Source organism: Nerophis lumbriciformis, linkage group LG21 (assembly GCF_033978685.3).
Source record: "Nerophis lumbriciformis linkage group LG21, RoL_Nlum_v2.1, whole genome shotgun sequence".
NCBI lineage: Eukaryota > Metazoa > Chordata > Actinopteri > Syngnathiformes > Syngnathidae > Nerophis > Nerophis lumbriciformis.
In genome coordinates this window covers 6970665-6989027 of record NC_084568.2, presented here as the reverse complement: position 1 = coordinate 6989027, position 18363 = coordinate 6970665, and the positions used below count along the sequence as shown (strand labels likewise).

Sequence of the window (18363 nt, the reverse complement as noted above, 5' to 3'; positions counted from 1 at the left end):
ACCACCCGACCCGACCCGCGGATAAAATCTAATTTTTTTTCATTTCATCCGCCCGATCCGCGGATAATCCGCGGACTCCGCGGTTGTGCCCGCAAACCGCGCATCTCTAATATATACACACACAGTCGTGGTCAAAAGTTTACATACACTTGTAAAGAACATAATGTCATGGCTGTCTTGAGTTTCCAATAATTTCTACAACTCTTATTTTTTTGTGATAGAGTGATTGGAGCACATACTTGTTGGTCACAAAAAAACGTTCATGAAGTTTGTTTTGGCAAGTTTCACTGCAATAAGGCGCTTTTTGGTAGCCATCCACAAGCTTCTGCTTGAATTTTTGACCACTCCTCTTGACAAAATTGGTGCAGTTCAGCTAAATGTGTTGGTTTTCTGACATGGACTTGTTTCTTCAGCATTGTCCACACGTTTAAGTCAGGACTTTGGGAAGGCCATTCTAAAACCTTCATTCTAGCCTGATTTAGCCATTCCTTTACTACTTTTGACGTGTGTTTGGGGTCATTGTCCTGATGGAACACCCAACTGCGCCCAAGACCCAACCTCCGGGCTGATGATTTTAGGTTGTCCTGAAGAATTTGGAGGTAATCCTCCTTTTTCATTGTCCCATTTACTCTCTGTAAAGCACCAGTCCCATTGGCAGCAAAACAGGCCCAGAGCATAATACTACCACCACCATGCTTGACAGTAGGTGTGGTGTTCCTGGGATTAAAGGCCTCACCTTTTCTCCTCCAAACATATTGCTGGGTATTGTGGCCAAACAGCTAAATTTGTGTTTCATCTGACATCACATGGTCAAAGATAAGACCTTCTGGAGGATGTGGATGGCTACCAAAAGCGCCTTATTGCAGTGAAACTTGCCAAGGGACATGTAAGCAAATATTAACATTGCTGTATGTATACTTTTGACCCAGCACATTCGCTCACATTTTCAGTAGATCCATAATAAATTCATATAAGAACCAAACTTCATGAATGTTTTTTGTGACCAACAAGTATGTGCTCCAATCACTCTATCACAAAAAAATAAGAGTTGTAGAAATGATTGGAAACTCAAGACAGCCATGACATTATGTTCTTTACAAGTGTATGTAAACGTTTGACCACGACTGTACTTTAATATGATTGTTCAAGACGATGTCTTACGTCGCAAAAAAAAAAAAAAAAATCTATGAAAAAATAAAAATAGTTCCCCAGTGTTTGCTCTTATAACAATTTTGCTACAGTTTGGCTATTATACAAGATACGGTATGTAAAATAATAGTCTTGTCTCTTATTAGGATTGAGAACGATAGGCCAGTGTTTTTCAACCACTGTGCCACGGCACAGATACAGTAAGTGCCGTTGTTGGGTGTCGGTGCTGTCTAGAGCTCGGCAGAGTAACCGGGTTATACCATACCATATCAGTAGGTGGAAGTCGGTAGCTAATTGCTTTGTAAACGTCGTATCTAATGCTTAAACCAAAAATAAACAAAAGGCGAGTGCCCCTAAAAAGGCATTGAAGCGTGGAAAACGAAACTAAGACTGAACTGGCTACAAAGTAAACAAAAACAGAATGCTGGACGACAGCAAAGACTTACAGCATGAGGAGCAGACGGCATCCACAAAGTACAGCCGTACATGACATGACAATCAACAATTTCCACACAAAGAAGGATAGTCTTGATTGCGAAAACAAAGCAGGTGCGGGGAATATCGCTCAAAAGGAAGACATGAAACTGCTACAGGAAAATACCAACAAAACAGGAAACGCCACCAAAATAGGAGCGCAAGTCGCTACACACATGAAAACACCAAAAAACTCCAAATAAGTCAGGGTGTGATGTGACAGGTCGTGACACTTACTTTGTCAACGTTGAACATATAGTAACTAGTTGCCCCAAACACCGGCCGCCGAATGTCGAACAAGGTCTGATTGACCTGGATGATGACACGTTGACCTGGCTTGCCTCAACAGAGCTGAAAATCGAAAGACACACAACAGAAGAAGACTTACTTTGTGACAGTACACCTACTTTGAGACAAGAGCTATAATGATGCATGCTTGGTTATGGTTTGAATTTATACCCAACAATTGTGACAACGACTTTTTACTGTCAATATCAACTACTGAGTTTATATTTTTTATGTTTTCTGCTGGTGGTGTGCCTCTGCATTTTTTCAATGAACAAAAATGTGCCTTGGCTCCAAAAAGGTTGAAAAACACTGCGATAGGCAAAATTTCCCAAATAAAAGGGCAGTTCCCCTTTAAAGGGGAACATTATCACCAGACCTATGTAAGCGTCAATATATACCTTGATGTTGCAAAAAAAAAGACCATATATTTTTTTAACCGATTTCCGAACTCTAAATGGGTGAATTTTGGCGAATTAAACGCCTTTCTAATATTCGCTCTCGGAGCGATGACGTCACATCGGGAAGCAATCCGCCATTTTCTCAAACACCGAGTCAAATCAGCTCTGTTATTTTCCGTTTTTTTCGACTGTTTTCCGTACCTGGGAGACATCATGCCTCGTCGGTGTGTTGTCGGAGGGTGTAACAACACGAACAGGGTCGGATTCAAGTTGCACCAGTGGCCCAAAGATGCGAAAGTGAGAAGAAATTGGACGTTTGTTCCGCACACTTTACCGACGAAAGCTATGCTACGACAGAGATGGCAAGAATGTGTGGATATCCTGCGACACTCAAAGCAGATGCATTTCCAACGATAAAGTCAAAGAAATCTGCCGCCAGACCCCCATTGAATCTGCCGGAGTGTGTGAGCGATTCAGGGACAAAGGACCTCGGTAGCACGGCAAGCAATGGCGGCAGTTTGTTCCCGCAGACGAGCGAGCTAAACCCCCTGGATGTCTTGGCTACCGAAGATGATCAAGAGAAGAATATCGACCCTAGCTTCCCTGGCCTGCTGACATGAGGGTATGTCTACAGAATATATTAATTGATGAAAATTGGGCTGTCTGCACTCTCAAAGTGCATGTTGTTGCCAAATGTATTTCATATGCTGTAAACCTAGTTCATAGTTGTTAGTTTCCTTTAATGCCAAACAAACACATACCAATCGTTGGTTAGAAGGCGATCGCCGAATTCGTCCTCGCTTTCTCCCGTGTCGCTGGCTGTCGTGTCGTTTTCGTGGGTTTCGCTTGCATACGGTTCAAACCAATATGGCTCAATAGCTTCAGTTTCTTCTTCAATTTCGTTTTCGCTACCTGCCTCCACACTACAACCATCCGTTTCAATACATTCGTAATCTGTTGAATCGCTTAAGCCGCTGAAATCCGAGTCTGAATCCGAGCTAATGTCGCTATAGCTTGCTGTTCTATCCGCCATGTTTGTTTGTGTTGGCATCACTATGTGACGTCACAGGAAAATGGACGGGTGTATATAACGATGGTTAAAATCAGGCACTCGGAGAAAATAAAGTTCAATCTTAGGGGGGCACCTGGGAAGTTTGATTCTGTTTGGGGCTGTGTGGTTGACTACATAGCTAAATTAAAGACGCTACAGGACACATGAAAAGTTCACCTTTCATAAACCAGCTTCCTTTTTGTTTCTTTTAATTTATATTTATTCTGGGTGTATATTTACTATCTGCCTGTGTTGAGAAGAAAGTGATGTACTAATTATTTTCCATTTGTGACTGTACCTTTAACTTACTGTATGTAGGACCTGGGGGGTGGGGGGTTATGTGTGTATGGGGTATGTGTCGGGTTGCTGTTCTTGGAAGTGGGTGGGTAAAAAAGGGGAAAATGTGACTACTGTTCTATTGTATATTGTAATACCTGTCAAATTTAATAAAAACATTTATAAAAAAAATTAAAAAAATCAGGCACTTTGAAGCTTTTTTTTAGGGATATTGCGTGATGGGTAAAATTTTGAAAAAAACTTCGAAAAATATAATAAGCCACTGGGAACTGATTTTTAATGGTTTTAACCCTTCTGAAATTGTGATAATGTTCCCCTTTAAGCCTTGCATCCTTTTGCTTTTTAACAGTGTGTAATGTTCAGTCCACTGCAGAGAAAACCACTGAGGTGACTCCCGCGCTATGACCCAGTCAATAAGTGGCAACTGCACTCTTTAGTGAGGAAGAAAGAAAAAAAACTCAAGCTATCCCTGTGATTGCATGATTTCAGGCTTAACTACAGCAGCAAGGCCCGCAGATGTGTTGGTGACCCGAGAGTCATTTTTGAGATATGAGTCAAGTTTATGGTGGGCAGCAATGTCTGCACTTACACCAACTCTGTAGCCTCCCTCATCAGTCTAAGAGGCTGGAGGAAAGCAGAAGCACGGATGATGCCGTTGCATCAGCATATAGTAGTTTCATGCTTCCACATAGCTTCAGGGTGAATGCAATATTTGATTGAGGGAATCATTACAGTAAAATAAGTCAAAAGGTCAAAGCGGGGTATGAGAACACTTCATTCAGTGATGATATAAGAATTGACGTTTTGTTTTTGGCAGCAGTTTACAAAACCCTGCAAAAGAAATAAAAGTAAAAAAAACAATATTGAAATCTAATTGTCGCGATCCAGCATTCAGATTCAGCTCTATGAAAAAAATACAGGGAAGCCCACTTGGCAGTTTTGATAGTACTGACAATATTGTGCCCACTAAATCAAAAGCCAAGTAGATTTCAAAGCAATTCAATGACTACTCTCAGGGCCGGCCCGTGGCATAGGCCGTATAGGCTAAGGGCGCCGTCCATCAGGGGGCGCCATGCCAGTGCCACAAATGTTGGAGAGAAAAAAAAAGAAAAAAAAAAAGTTGTTACTATTATTTCTAAATACAAAAAATAATCTCACGTTAATTAAAATGCAAAGTAAAGCCTATTTAATAGAAATATTATTTGTTACAACATTACGCCCCCCCTCCTCCCCCCGCACGGTGCGCCCCCTCCCTTCCCGTATCATGACTCTTTTTGGACGTCACCACATCAAAAAACCAACACAAGATGTCAAAACGGCCAAAACTGTCAGGTGCCCAGGGAAGAAAAAAGAGAAAAGAAGAGGAGAAACGAGAAAAAGACAGAGGTAGCAGGTAGGTAACGTTAGCCTACATGAAATTATTTGTCTGTTACAGAATGTGATAGTAACCTGGCTTTTTAGCATTAAGCTAATGTTACATGATTCGGCAATTGCTAATCAATAAATAGCTAGTTCTGTTTTAACGTCTGGTTAATATTGTGGAGGGGGCTAAATTGTTATGGAAAATAATAATGTAACGTTAGGTAATTACAGTACTCCCACCTTACATTCCTCAGGGACATTTGTATTAGATCTTTTAAGCAGGTGTTTTTTGTTTACATTATTGCCTTCTGGTTAGCTAATGTTTGCCCTACAGGTAATAGTCACTTTTCCACCTCTTTATATATTAGGTATAGTTGTAAGTAAAAAAAAAAAGGTCAAAGACAAAGCTATTCGGGTTCTTGTGAGTATATACACTTCACTGCCGATGTGTGGGGGCGCCACCTAAAATCTTGCCTAGGGCGCCAGATTGGTTAGGGCCGGGCCTGACTACTCTGCATTAAAATGTGTCGGCAAAATGAAAAGTAGTGTTTATTTTGATTGAAACATCAGTATTCTCTTTCAAATGTTCTTTTTTTGTACATATACATTCATTGTACAAACACATATACACATTCTGTACATATACAAGTACATATGCATACTTACACTCATGCACATAATCACGTTTCATCAAACATATATTAACGTTGTTGCCCTAGGGTAAACTGGGTGTAACATATGGCACACTGACAAAGCTTAACCTATTGTGACTATAACAATCTACAAGGTTAATGTAGGTTGCTTCTCTTTCTCCCCCTCCATTTTTCTGCATTCTTTCGTATCTCAAGTTATCATTACGTATATGTATTGTTGCATTTAAACAACTGTATTGTTGATAATAAAGGTAAATTATTGGTATTGTTCATTATCAATAGCGCTATTTCTATTGGTATTTGTACTGATCCATTTGTAGTGTAATAATGCTCATTGTCATTTCTGTATTATTTTTTGCTAACTGCTTATTTGCTATTACTTTTATCATCATATTTGTACATGTCGTATTTGCTGATGTTGCTCTATTGTTGTTGTTGTTGTTGTTTGCTGTTGTTGTTTTTGTCTCTCTGTCTAATCCCCCTCTTGTCCCCACAATTTCCCCCTCTGTCTTCTTTTTTTTTCTCTTTCTATCCCCTCCTGCTCCGGCCCGGCTGCACTAAATGATAATATAAATACATTTAATAAAGTCAAATACAAATAAGGCAACAAGAGAAGTATCCTACACTTCTCTTTTGTAAAGTAAATCTGAACAGCCGACATGGGCATCTACATCAACTATATGATTTGCCTGAGAAGCTGGACAGGACACAAAAGAAAATGTTCTTTTTTTTTTTTTTCCAGGACACAATTTTTTAAAAATAAGTCAAACAGGTTTCATGGAGTAATTAAAGCTGCAAGCAGCGATGGACGGGACCTACTTTGACGGCACATAAAATCCAAACCGGAGCAGTAATTAAAACTCTTTTGTCAACTTTTAATCAGAAGAGTTCAATCTCTATCCTGTGCTAGTTTGAAGCCGACACGACAAACGTGCTCAGAGGAGATAATGTTTGAAAAAAGGTGACCGGTTTTTACAAAACTTTTGTTTTGAAGGGGGAATTGCAAACTTCCTGTTGATTTTTGCTGGGGGTTGTCAATACATGAAATGTAGGTCTAAGTGAGACCTACATAGAGGTTTTTGTTGTCTCGACGACATTCCTACTGGAAGTTACAGGCAGCTTTGCCTGAGTTTTCTTCCTAGGAGCAGTTGTGTCTGTGTTTTCTACCTCGGGGGCGCTAGAGCGCAATTTTGAGTTTTGGGGTTGGGTTTTTTTTATTAAATCGCAAATTTTGCCAGTCCTGATGTGTGTGTCCAGTTTGGTGAGTTTTGAAGCATGTTAAGAGGGTCAAATTGTAGCTCAAAGAGGCAAAAGTGACTGTTTTTACAAAACTTTTGTTTTGAAGGGAGAATTGCCAACTTCCTGTTGATTTTTGCTGAAGGGTATCATTGTATGAAATGTAGTAAGTAAGTAAGACCTACATAGAAGTTTTTGTTTCATGTCGCTACAACGTTCTTACTGGAAGTTATAGGCAGTTTTGTCTGTGTTTTCTTCCTAGGGGGCGCTAGAGCGCAATTTTGAGTTTTGGGGTTGGGTTTTTTTTATTAAATCGCAAATTTTGCCAGTCCTGATGTGTGTGTCCAGTTTGGTGAGTTTTGAAGCATGTTAAGAGGGTCAAATTGTAGCTCAAAGAGGCAAAAGTGACTGTTTTTACAAAACTTTTGTTTTGAAGGGGGAATTGCAAACTTCCTGTTGATTTTTGCTGGGGGTTGTCAATACATGAAATGTAGGTCTAAGTGAGACCTACATAGAGGTTTTTGTTGTCTCTACGACATTCCTACTGGAAGTTACAGGCAGCTTTGCCTGAGTTTTCTTCCTAGGAGCAGTTGTGTCTGTGTTTTCTACCTCGGGGGCGCTAGAGCGCAATTATGAGTTTTGGGGTTGGGGTTTTTTATTAAATCGCAAATTTTGCCAGTCCTGATGTGTGTGTCCAGTTTGGTGAGTTTTGAAGCATGTTAAGAGGGTCAAATTGTAGCTCAAAGAGGCAAAAGTGACTGTTTTTACAAAACTTTTGTTTTAAAGGGGGAATTGCAAACTTACTGTTGATTTTTGCTGAAGGGTGTCATTGTATGAAATGTAGTAAGTAAGTAAGACCTACATAGAAGTTTTTGTTTCATGTCGCTACAACATTCTTACTGGAAGTTATAGGCAGTTTTGTCTGTGTTTTCTTCCTAGGGGGCACTAGAGCGCAATTTTGAGTTTTGGGGTTGGGTTTTTTTATTAAATCGCAAATTTTGCCAGTCCTGATGTGTGTGTCCAGTTTGGTGAGTTTTGAAGCATGTTAAGAGGGTCAAATTGTAGCTCAAAGAGGCAAAAGTGACTGTTTTTACAAAACTTTTGTTTTGAAGGGGGAATTGCAAACTTCCTGTTGATTTTTCCTGGGGGTTGTCAATACATGAAATGTAGGTCTAAGTGAGACCTACATAGAGGTTTTTGTTGTCTCTACGACATTCCTACTGGAAGTTACAGGCAGCTTTGCCTGAGTTTTCTTCCTAGGAGCAGTTGTGTCTGTGTGTTCTACCTCGGGGGCGCTAGAGCGCAATTTTGAGTTTTGGGGTTGGTTTTTTTTATTAAATCGCAAATTTTGCCAGTCCTGATGTGTGTGTCCAGTTTGGTGAGTTTTGAAGCATGTTAAGAGGGTCAAATTGTAGCTCAAAGAGGCAAAAGTGACTGTTTTTACAAAACTTTTGTTTTGAAGGGGGAATTGCAAACTTCCTGTTGATTTTTGCTGGGGGTTGTCAATACATGAAATGTAGGTCTAAGTGAGACCTACATAGAGGTTTTTGTTGTCTCTACGACATTCCTACTGGAAGTTACAGGCAGCTTTGCCTGAGTTTTCTTCCTAGGAGCAGTTGTATCTGTGTTTTCTACCTCGGGGGCGCTAGAGCGCAATTTTGAGTTTTGGGGTTGGGTTTTTTTATTAAATCGCAAATTTTGCCAGTCCTGATGTGTGTGTCCAGTTTGGTGAGTTTTGAAGCATGTTAAGAGGGTCAAATTGTAGCTCAAAGAGGCAAAAGTGACTGTTTTTACAAAACTTTTGTTTTGAAGGGAGAATTGCAAACTTCCTGTTGATTTTTTGCTGGGGGTTGTCAATACATGAAATGTAGGTCTAAGTGAGACCTACATAGAGGTTTTTGTTGTCTCTACGACATTCCTACTGGAAGTTACAGGCAGCTTTGCCTGAGATTTCTTCCTAGGAGCAGTTGTGTCTGTGTTTTCTACCTCGGGGCCGCTAGAGCGCAATTTTGAGTTTTGGGGTTGGGTTTTTTTATTAAATCGCAAATTTTGCCAGTCCTGATGTGTGTGTCCAGTTTGGTGAGTTTTGAAGCATGTTAAGAGGGTCAAATTGTAGCTCAAAGAGGCAAAAGTGACTGTTTTTACAAAACTTTTGTTTTGAAGGGGGAATTGCAAACTTCCTGTTGATTTTTGCTGGGGGTTGGCAATACATGAAATGTAGGTCTAAGTGAGACCTACATAGAGGTTTTTGTTGTCTCTACGACATTCCTACTGGAAGTTACAGGCAGCTTTGCCTGAGTTTTCTTCCTAGGAGCAGTTGTGTCTGTGTTTTCTACCTCGGGGGCGCTAGAGCGCAATTTTGAGTTTTGGGGTTGGGTTTTTTTTATTAAATCGCAAATTTTGCCAGTCCTGATGTGTGTGTCCAGTTTGGTGAGTTTTGAAGCATGTTAAGAGGGTCAAATTGTAGCTCAAAGAGGCAAAAGTGACTGTTTTTACAAAACTTTTGTTTTGAAGGGAGAATTGCCAACTTCCTGTTGATTTTTGCTGAAGGGTGTCATTGTATGAAATGTAGTTCTAAGTAAGACCTACATAGAAGTTTTTGTTTCATGTCGCTACAACATTCTTACTGGAAGTTATAGGCAGTTTTGTCTGTGTTTTCTTCCTAGGGGGCGCTAGAGCGCAATTTTGAGTTTTGGGGTTTGGTTTTTTTTTATTAGATGGCAATTTTTGCCAGTCCTGATGTGTGTGTCAAATATGGTGAGTTTAAAAGCATGTTAAGGGGGTCAAATTACAGCTCAAAGAGGCGGCGGAATAATAATAAAACGTTACAATAACAATAGGGTCCTCTGTCCCAAAGGGACATTGCGGTCCCTAATAAATGAACATTATAATAGGGATGTAAATGATGCATGTGTTCGAAAATGGATAACATATTAAAATATTTTAGAAAAATATATCATAAAAGGATATTTGCATTCTTTAGATCAGTGGTCTCAAACTTGCGGCCCGTGGGCCAATTGCAGCCCCCGAGACGATATTTTGCAGTGCCCACCTTAATATGAAAGTCTAATGTTAGTGCAGCCCTTTTATATGAATGGCACTTTACAGTGCGGAGCTGAACAGACCTATCAATCACGGTGAGCTATAGAGCTCTCAAGGGCGGGACATCGACCGGGCTTGATGCAAGCAGAGAAACATTTCTCAATGAGTGAAAGTGACAGCAGCGTTGCCATGGAGTGTTTTCTTCCGTCGCTGTATGCTTAAAATGAGCAAAAAAACGTAAATATAACATGTTATGAATGTGCCTGTTACTAGATTACATATATACTTACAACATGTATATATAAACGATGCTGGAGGCGTTTAGGTGTTTTTAGAGCACTTTATAGGCGGAAGAGAGCAAATCCCATTAGCTCCATTGTTAACTGACTTTTGCTGGCGTTTATTTACAAGTCAGAATCTGTAAAATAAAATAAAGTATTGTGAAGGATTGACAAAATCCCCCCCCAAAAAAGTGCAGTTCCACTTTAAAGTTCAAGATTTCCTGTAAACGTGACATTCAATGCAAAAAGTTTTTCTGTTTTTAAATCCAGTACTTTTGGGCGTATTTGCAATTCACCTGAAGGAACACAAGCGTAAACGTGAAAATTCCTGACGGTCTATCAATTAAAATGTTATTTAGCGACTTGTGGACAAGAACAAATCTTCTTTTTATTGTCATTCAAATTTGAACTTTGCAGTACAGATAAGAACAAAATGTTGTTGCATTAGCTCGTAGTACAAAATAAAGGAGCAATAAAGTGCAGATATAAATAAATAGATTTCTGTACAGATAAATATGTTGCACTTTTGCATATGCGTCCACGTTTATGGATGTATGTTATATTGTCTTTATATTCCAGCCAGTTAATCCGTTTTTGGGGGGAATTGAACGAATTATTATGATGCGTTCAAGAGTCTTACGGCCTGAGGGAAGAAGTTGTTACAGAACCTGGAGGTTCTGCTACGGAGGCTGCGGAACCTCTTTCTAGAGTCCAGCAGTGAAAACAGTCCTTGGTGGGGGTGGGAGGAGTCTCTGCAGATTTTCTGAGCCCTGGTCAGGCAGCGGCTTTTTGCCATCTCCCGGATAGGAGGAAGAGGAGTCCTGATTATCTTTTCCGCCGTCCTCACCACTCTCTACAGAGACTTCCAGTCTGAGGCACTGCAGGCTCCAGTCCAGACAGAGATGCAGATGATCAGTAGGCTCTCTATAGTGCCTCTAAAAAATGTGCTGAGAATGGGGGAGGTGTGGCTGTGCTCTTTTCATCTGACGCAAAAAGGGCATGCGCTGCTGAGCTCTTTTTACAATGACTCTGATATGACCTGATCCAGTATGCCTGGATCAGGTCATATTGTCAGTTATCTGCACCCCCAGGAACTTGGTGCTGCTTACGAACTCCACTGCTGTGCCATTGATGAAGAGTAAATTGTGGCTGGACTGGTGCCTCCTGAAGTCGACGATGATCTCTTTGGTCTTGTCGACGTTCAGGACCAGATTATTGGTTCTGCACCAGTCAACTACATGTTTCACCTCCTCCCTGTAGTCCATGTCGTTGTTGTCGTCATGGATGAGGCTTACTACTGTTTTGTCGTCCGCATACTTCACAATGTGGTTAGTAGTGGACCTGGCGCAGCAGTCATGGGTCATCAATGTGAACATCAGTGGACTCAGGACGCAGCCGGTGCTCAGGGAGATGGCACTGGAGGTGTTGTCGCCCACTCACAGACTGTGGTCTGTCTGTGAGGAAGTCAAGCAGCCAGTTGCATAGGGGGGTATTATGTCGGAATATGTCGATTAGGTTGAGTAATAGTTGCAGCCTTATAGTTTCCAAAACCAAAATGTAAATCCAGTATGTGTAAGAATGCAAAACAGTTCCATCTGCTGGGCCACCACACACCCACAACGTAGAGCAATGAATGTCGCAATCCATATCTATTTCCTACATTAAAGTCAACAATACAATCAAAGTTGGAGCTAATCTACATACACAAACTTTCCAAGAAAGGACAGGTCGATCTGACTGTCACGACAGAAACTTTATCTACACTGCCAGCCCCAATGATAAAATTCCAGGTGCTGCAATTCCTGTGGGTTTAAATTTTACCCTCGTATACTGTATTTGATGTTTTGTTTGGTTTTCCTCAGGAAATGGGTGTTAAAAGTCTTAAAGCACGGCAGAATTAAAATGAAAGTGTTCAGGCTCTATTGAGTCACATCATATCATTCAAGATTATGTCGCACCCCAAATTGAAAAACATGCATAAGAAATATCCCTGCCGCATAAAACACATCAGTCTCAGTTGGAAAGGTACTCATCTGTATTCCGTTACAGGGGAAAACAAAGCATTTCGTTCGCCACACACATCATGAATATAAAACAGGTGCATCAGGATAGAGGCTTACCAGATTGTCTTCTTTCTAAACAGAGTTTTTAATGCATTTTAAATGTGTTAAAAATTATGTTCTGCAGATGTAAACTGATGACTGACCCGTTTGGTTTGCAAGGCAATTCAGGAGCAAAGTCACTATTATGGAAAGTAGTTCATAACCTTTACCAAGAAAGTTTGGGCAGTTTACTTGCTTGTCTTCTAAAAATATACAGCCTTTCTGACTATAGATTTGAGTTGATAATACTGGATTTAATCAATTTGATCAATTTATCAACGCAAAAATGTCCAATACCATTGCAGACAATTGACTTTCATTTGTTTGGCATTTGCTAACCAAATTGCAATGCATGTTATCACTACGTGCAGGACTGGGGTGAACCAGTACGGTAACGTTCCCAGTATGCCTTGTGTAAGGTGTTTTGCTGACGTTGGTCAGTGTTTTGGGGTCCTAGCAGCAGGCAGTGCAATTATGTTATGCACTTTCGATGTCTTGATAAATAATAAAGTAACCCTAACTTTCCGCATGATTTATTTTGTTCAATTCTACAGAGGAATATTTAGTTATTTTATTAATTTTCAAAAACGTTTTTTTTTCTATGCTACATATGTGCCTCTTAAAAGGAGAACTACACTTTTTAGGAATTTTGCCTATCGTTCGCAATTATGAGAGATAAATAATTTACAGGGGGTTTTTTTCTGCTTTCTAATCGGCTTGTTCTAGGTGGCTAGCAATCCAGCTAATTGGAGCAATCAATTCTACATCTAATTCACTTTTAAAATGCATTCAAAAACCGTCAACAATACTTCATTTACGTTCCGTAACCCATGTAATAACCAAGCTGTAGCAATATTGTTATTGTAAGAGCAAACACTGAGGAATTATTTTTCTAGTGTACTAACACACCGCCATGCTACGGTATTAGCTGTAAAAGCTAGCAACGGAAAGAGACAAGCTAGCTTCTACTTCAACACGAAAAACGTTTGAGTTTGTAATTCACAACACTGCGATACAACACCAATCTGTACTGACTGAAAACATGATCATATTACAGTATCTGTAAAGTATTAGCCCACATTTCATGTTTTGTTTGTACACTGAGTAAGCCAGACAGTGTATGTATGCACTATAGTTGTAGAACACGCATAGCGTGCTGCGTATATCATGGTTGATGTATAGTGACTCACTCGATGGTTAGTTTTTTGTCTGGTACAGCTAGCCGGGAACCTTTACTGTTGATTTTGGGTAAGCAATCCATTTATGTCGAAATAGCTTGGCTCCAAGTTCCATATTCAAGCATTTTTAAATTATCTTTAAAATCGTAAATAAAAAAAGACATGTGTTCTTGTCTCTCATAACGATTGTGAACGATAGACAAAATTCCAGAAAAAGTGCAATTCCACTTTAAGACTTCACTGTAGGCTTTTTAAAGTCATTTTAGCTATAAACTAAACAACATTGACGCTAATCCACCTCTTTGTTCTCTTTTTTTCCAAATAATCGATATGAGAACCCATAAGAAATCGAATTGTTAAGCAGAAGCGGAATCGGAAGAATCTTATCAATTCCCATCCCTACCCAAGCAGCACTTAGCGGACACACAGTCAAACTCTAAGTAATGTTGCAATGTTCCAACAGTATGCCTGATAGAAAATGTTCAAAGGTAAAGAAAAGCTCCAAAATGCCCTGGCTCAATGCTAATTTACATTGATTTTGCCATATGGGTGGTGTGGCTCGGATGGTAAAGCGGGTTGCAGGTTCAAACCTTGCTTCCGCCATCCTAGTCACTGCCGTTGTGTCCTTGGGCAAGATACTTTACCCACCTGCTCCCAGTGCCACCCACACTGGTTTAAATGCAACTTAGATAATGGGTTTCACTACGTAAAGTGCTTTGAGTAGAGAAAGGCACTATATAAATATAATTCTCTTCACTTCACCATATACATGCTACTGATTAGTATTAGCGATTTTATATGGCAATTTACAAATTTGGTAATGAAACTCCAAAGAATATGCACGTTACATCAATGTGTTTAGTAAGTAAAATACTTAAGAGTATAATCTCTTTGTAGGTCTCAACTAGGGAAGTCCCGATCCGATATTTGGATCGGATCGGCCGCCAAAATTTGCCAAAAAATGCGTATCGGCAAGGCATGGGAAAATGCCGATCCAGATCCAGTTAAAAAAAAACTCCGCTCCGTGTTTTCCAACGCACCTATTTAAATAATACATTCCACTTTTCTGCTGCTCCCTAATTTCCGTTCCGCATTTTCCAGCACACCTTCAACACATCCACAGGTCTGTGGATTCTCACGCAGTTGCTTTTAGCTGCAGGCATTACACGACAGGCTCTTCTCACTCTTTCCTGTGTCTCCCTCTCACAGACAGCAAGTGCACCTTCTTACACACGTCACATACTCTCACGTCATACGTCACATACGTATACGTCCTCTCCCAGTAGAGAGGTAGCAGCATGGCTAACGTTAGCTGTGATGCTAGCGCAGCCGCGTGACCAACGTTCTCTCTAAGGTGCGCGTTTGTGTAATTGCGCACTGCTTAAACGTCCTCTGCGCATAGCAATTATATGCCACGCACAAAATCAAATAAAAAAATAAGCGCATAACAATTTTCGACACACGGACACGACAGAGAAAACAGTTTTCGTCATCATTGTTCAAATATTGTAACGTCTGTCGAGACGCTTATCTCCATTCGGTGCCACACGCCCACACCATCAAAATGCCGAGGCAAAAATTTCCACATCAACACCGTATGAAAAAATTTGTGATTTTTTTAGTTGTGATTTCCTTCTCTGCATGAAAGTTTAAAAGTAGCATATATTAATGCAGTATGAAGAAGAATGTTTTAATGTAGACATGCAAGCCTTGAAAGAAAATTTTGAAAATCAAGACTACATTTCCTGCAAATGGGTGCATTTCTACCCTATATTTTAACTTTAGATTTATTCTCATATCAAACTCTTTTGGCTGTCTTTTTGACACTTACATCCGGCGCCCCCCTCCACACTCTGGATTATAAATAATGTAAATAATTCAATGTGATTATTTTGTGTGATGACTGTATTATGATGATAGTATATATCTGATAGTATATATGTGTATCATGAATCAATTTAAGTGGACCCCGACTTAAACAAGTTGAAAAACTTATTCGGGTGTTACCATTTAGTGGTCAATTGTACGGAATATGTACTTCACTGTGCAACCTACTAATAAAAGTCTCAATCAATCAATCAAAACACATAGAATCATCATACTGATGTGATTATATGCATCAAGTGTTCATTCAAGGCTAAGGCAAAATATCGAAATATATATCGTGTATCGCAATATGGCCTTAAAATATCGCAATATTAAAAAAAGGCCATATCGCCCAGCCCTAGTTCAATGATGCCATTTCTGTTTGTCATGTATAATTTTGTCTATTTTGTGTTTATCCTTGAATAAACAGGTCAGTTTCTTGTTTCCAATCATTGTGTATTATTCAAACTCCCCTAATTCAGCTGGCTAGTTGTTATCAAGAGTACTAAAACCCTTTTCAACATGATTCTGACAATTAAGTAGGCTAAATAACTTTAAACTTTAATACATGCTCGGATAGGCCAGTATCGGTCAGTATCGGTATCGGTCAGTATCGGATCGGAAGTGCAAAAACAATATCAGTATCGGATCGGAAGTGCAAAAACCTGGATCGGGACATCCCTAGTCTCATGTTAAAAGATTACTTCCTGGCTCGGCAACACACTGCAGCCTATACACTACTGCCATCTAGTGTCTTGAAATTGCAAATGCATGCAAAGTTTACTATATAATACTTGCAAATGAGACTCAAGTGTATAAAACAACTGGACAGAACAGTTATATTAATATGCTCATTGACAAATGAGATTTTATTATTAAAGAATAACATTTTAACACATCAACACACAAAAGTAATAAAAAATTGGTACCGGTATCGATTCCAAGGTACTGGGAATTGACAAATGTGAAAAAAAATTGTTTTTATTATTAATTATTGAGTTGTTTTTAAGAACTACAGTATCCTTATGATACGTCGGTGGAAACCCATCCTATTGCCCGAGCAAGAACAAGTCCAAAAAAAATAAAAAGCCTTTACGAGAAAAAAAAGCTCTCGCCTTGTGGCTCTACTGCGTTTAACACGTCTTCCGTGCAGACTTTGGTCAGGCAGGTAAAAACCATCACCTGCATAACAATGCAAAAGAGCAGTCACAATTAATCTACAACTCTGAGCGTACTTTTGCTTGTTAAAATGAGAGAGCAGTGTTGGCAACCTCCTCATCATCCGCTTCCACTCCACTTCCTTGCTATCCAACGTGATTACCAGGAAATTGCTCATTTCAGGGATACATATTGCAGCCCGTGATTAGGCCCTTCAAGACAAACAAGGGCACATCACACTGAGACGAAATATGACATCAATTGCTTCTGCATGGCTGCCTGTGGCGCTTTTTTTATTTATTTTTTTTTATAAGAGGTTCTGTGATATTACACCGTAGTTTCATGAGGGCAAGAGAGCTGCACTGTAGCTTCGCTTCGTACAAGGTGAGTACACAACCCGATCTAAAAGGACACTGCAGGGCAACAACAAAACAGAGCAAGTGAGCGGAGTGGGAAATAACATGAAGACGGGGGAGCAAGTATCTACCAAATGAGAAACAATGCTGAGGTGCTCAAAAGACAGGGACAAAATAGTTCCCCCCTTGAAGCCTCTTCCTCAGACATGACTAATCCATCACCCTGAGCCCATCAATCACAGGACTCAAACCATCGATCCACAAGCCTCTGCATCTTTGGAAAAACACGGAGTAGATACAGCACATAACTACCGTCAGGTATGTAGGGGACTCACATGGGAAAAACCCAGGGTAACACAATTCATAATGTACGTTAAATAAACATACCGCTGCAACCATTAAGTGTGTCCGTCTTCGTGTACATGCAGAATATGTATATACAACAGTAGTGGGCCTCATCCGTGACAACAACGACATGGACTACAGGGAGGAGGTGAAACATCTGGTTGACTGGTGCAGAACCAACAACCTGGTCCTGAACGTCGACAAGACCAAGGAGATCATTGTCGACTTCAGGAGGCACCAATCCAGCCACACTCCACTCTTCATTAACGGCACAGCAGTGGAGATGGTAAGCAGCACCAAGTTCCTGGGGGTGCAGATAACTGACAATCTAACCTGGTCCCTACACACTGGTAAAAAGAGCTCAGCAGTGCATGCACTTTATGCGCCTCAGCACAATCTACAGAGGCACTATAGAGAGCATACTGACCAACTGCATCTCTGTCTGGGCTGGAGCCTGCAGTGCCTCAGACTGGAAGTCTCCGCAGAGAGTGGTGAGGACGGCGGAAAAGATCATCAGGACCCCTCTTCCTCCTGTCCGGGAAATGGCAAAAAGCCGCTGCCTGACCACGGCTCAGAAAATCTGCAGAGACTCCTCCCACCCCCACCAAGGACTGTTTTCACTGCTGGACTCTAGAAAGAGGTTCCGTAGCAGAACCTCCAGGTTCTGTAACAGCTTTTTCCCTCAGGCCATAAGACTCTTAAACGCATCATAATAATTCCCACAATTCCCCCCAAAACGGATGAACTCGCTGGAATATAAAGACAATATAACATACATTACATTGGGGCGGCATGGCGTAGTGGGTAGAGCAACCGTGCCAGAAACCTGAGGGTTGCAGGTTCGCACCCCGCCTCTTACCATCCAAAAATCGCTGCCGTTGTGTCCTTGGGCGGGACACTTCACCCTTTTCCCCCGGTGCCACTCACACCAGTGAATTGAATGATGAATGATAGGTGGTGGTCGGAGGGGCCGTTGGCGCAAATTGCAGCCACGCTTCCGTCAGTCTACCCCAGGGCAGCTGTGGCTATGAAAGTAGCTTACCACCACCACATGTGAATGATTGATGGGTTCTACATGTAAAGCGACTTTGGGTACTTAGAAAAGCGCTATATAAATCCCAGTTATT

At 40.6% G+C, this 18363-nt stretch overlaps 1 long non-coding RNA gene across 1 annotated transcript in view; it reads right to left on the bottom strand.

Annotated features, from left to right (window-relative positions):
• Positions 1–1860: 1860 nt before the first annotated feature.
• LOC133621197 (uncharacterized) overlaps positions 1861–18363 on the bottom strand; it is a 109723-nt gene continuing 93220 nt past the window's right edge. Inside the window, exon 5 of the long non-coding RNA XR_009817617.1 lies at positions 1861–1974. This is a non-coding gene — a long non-coding RNA (uncharacterized lncRNA). The remainder of the gene's footprint in view (positions 1975–18363) is intronic.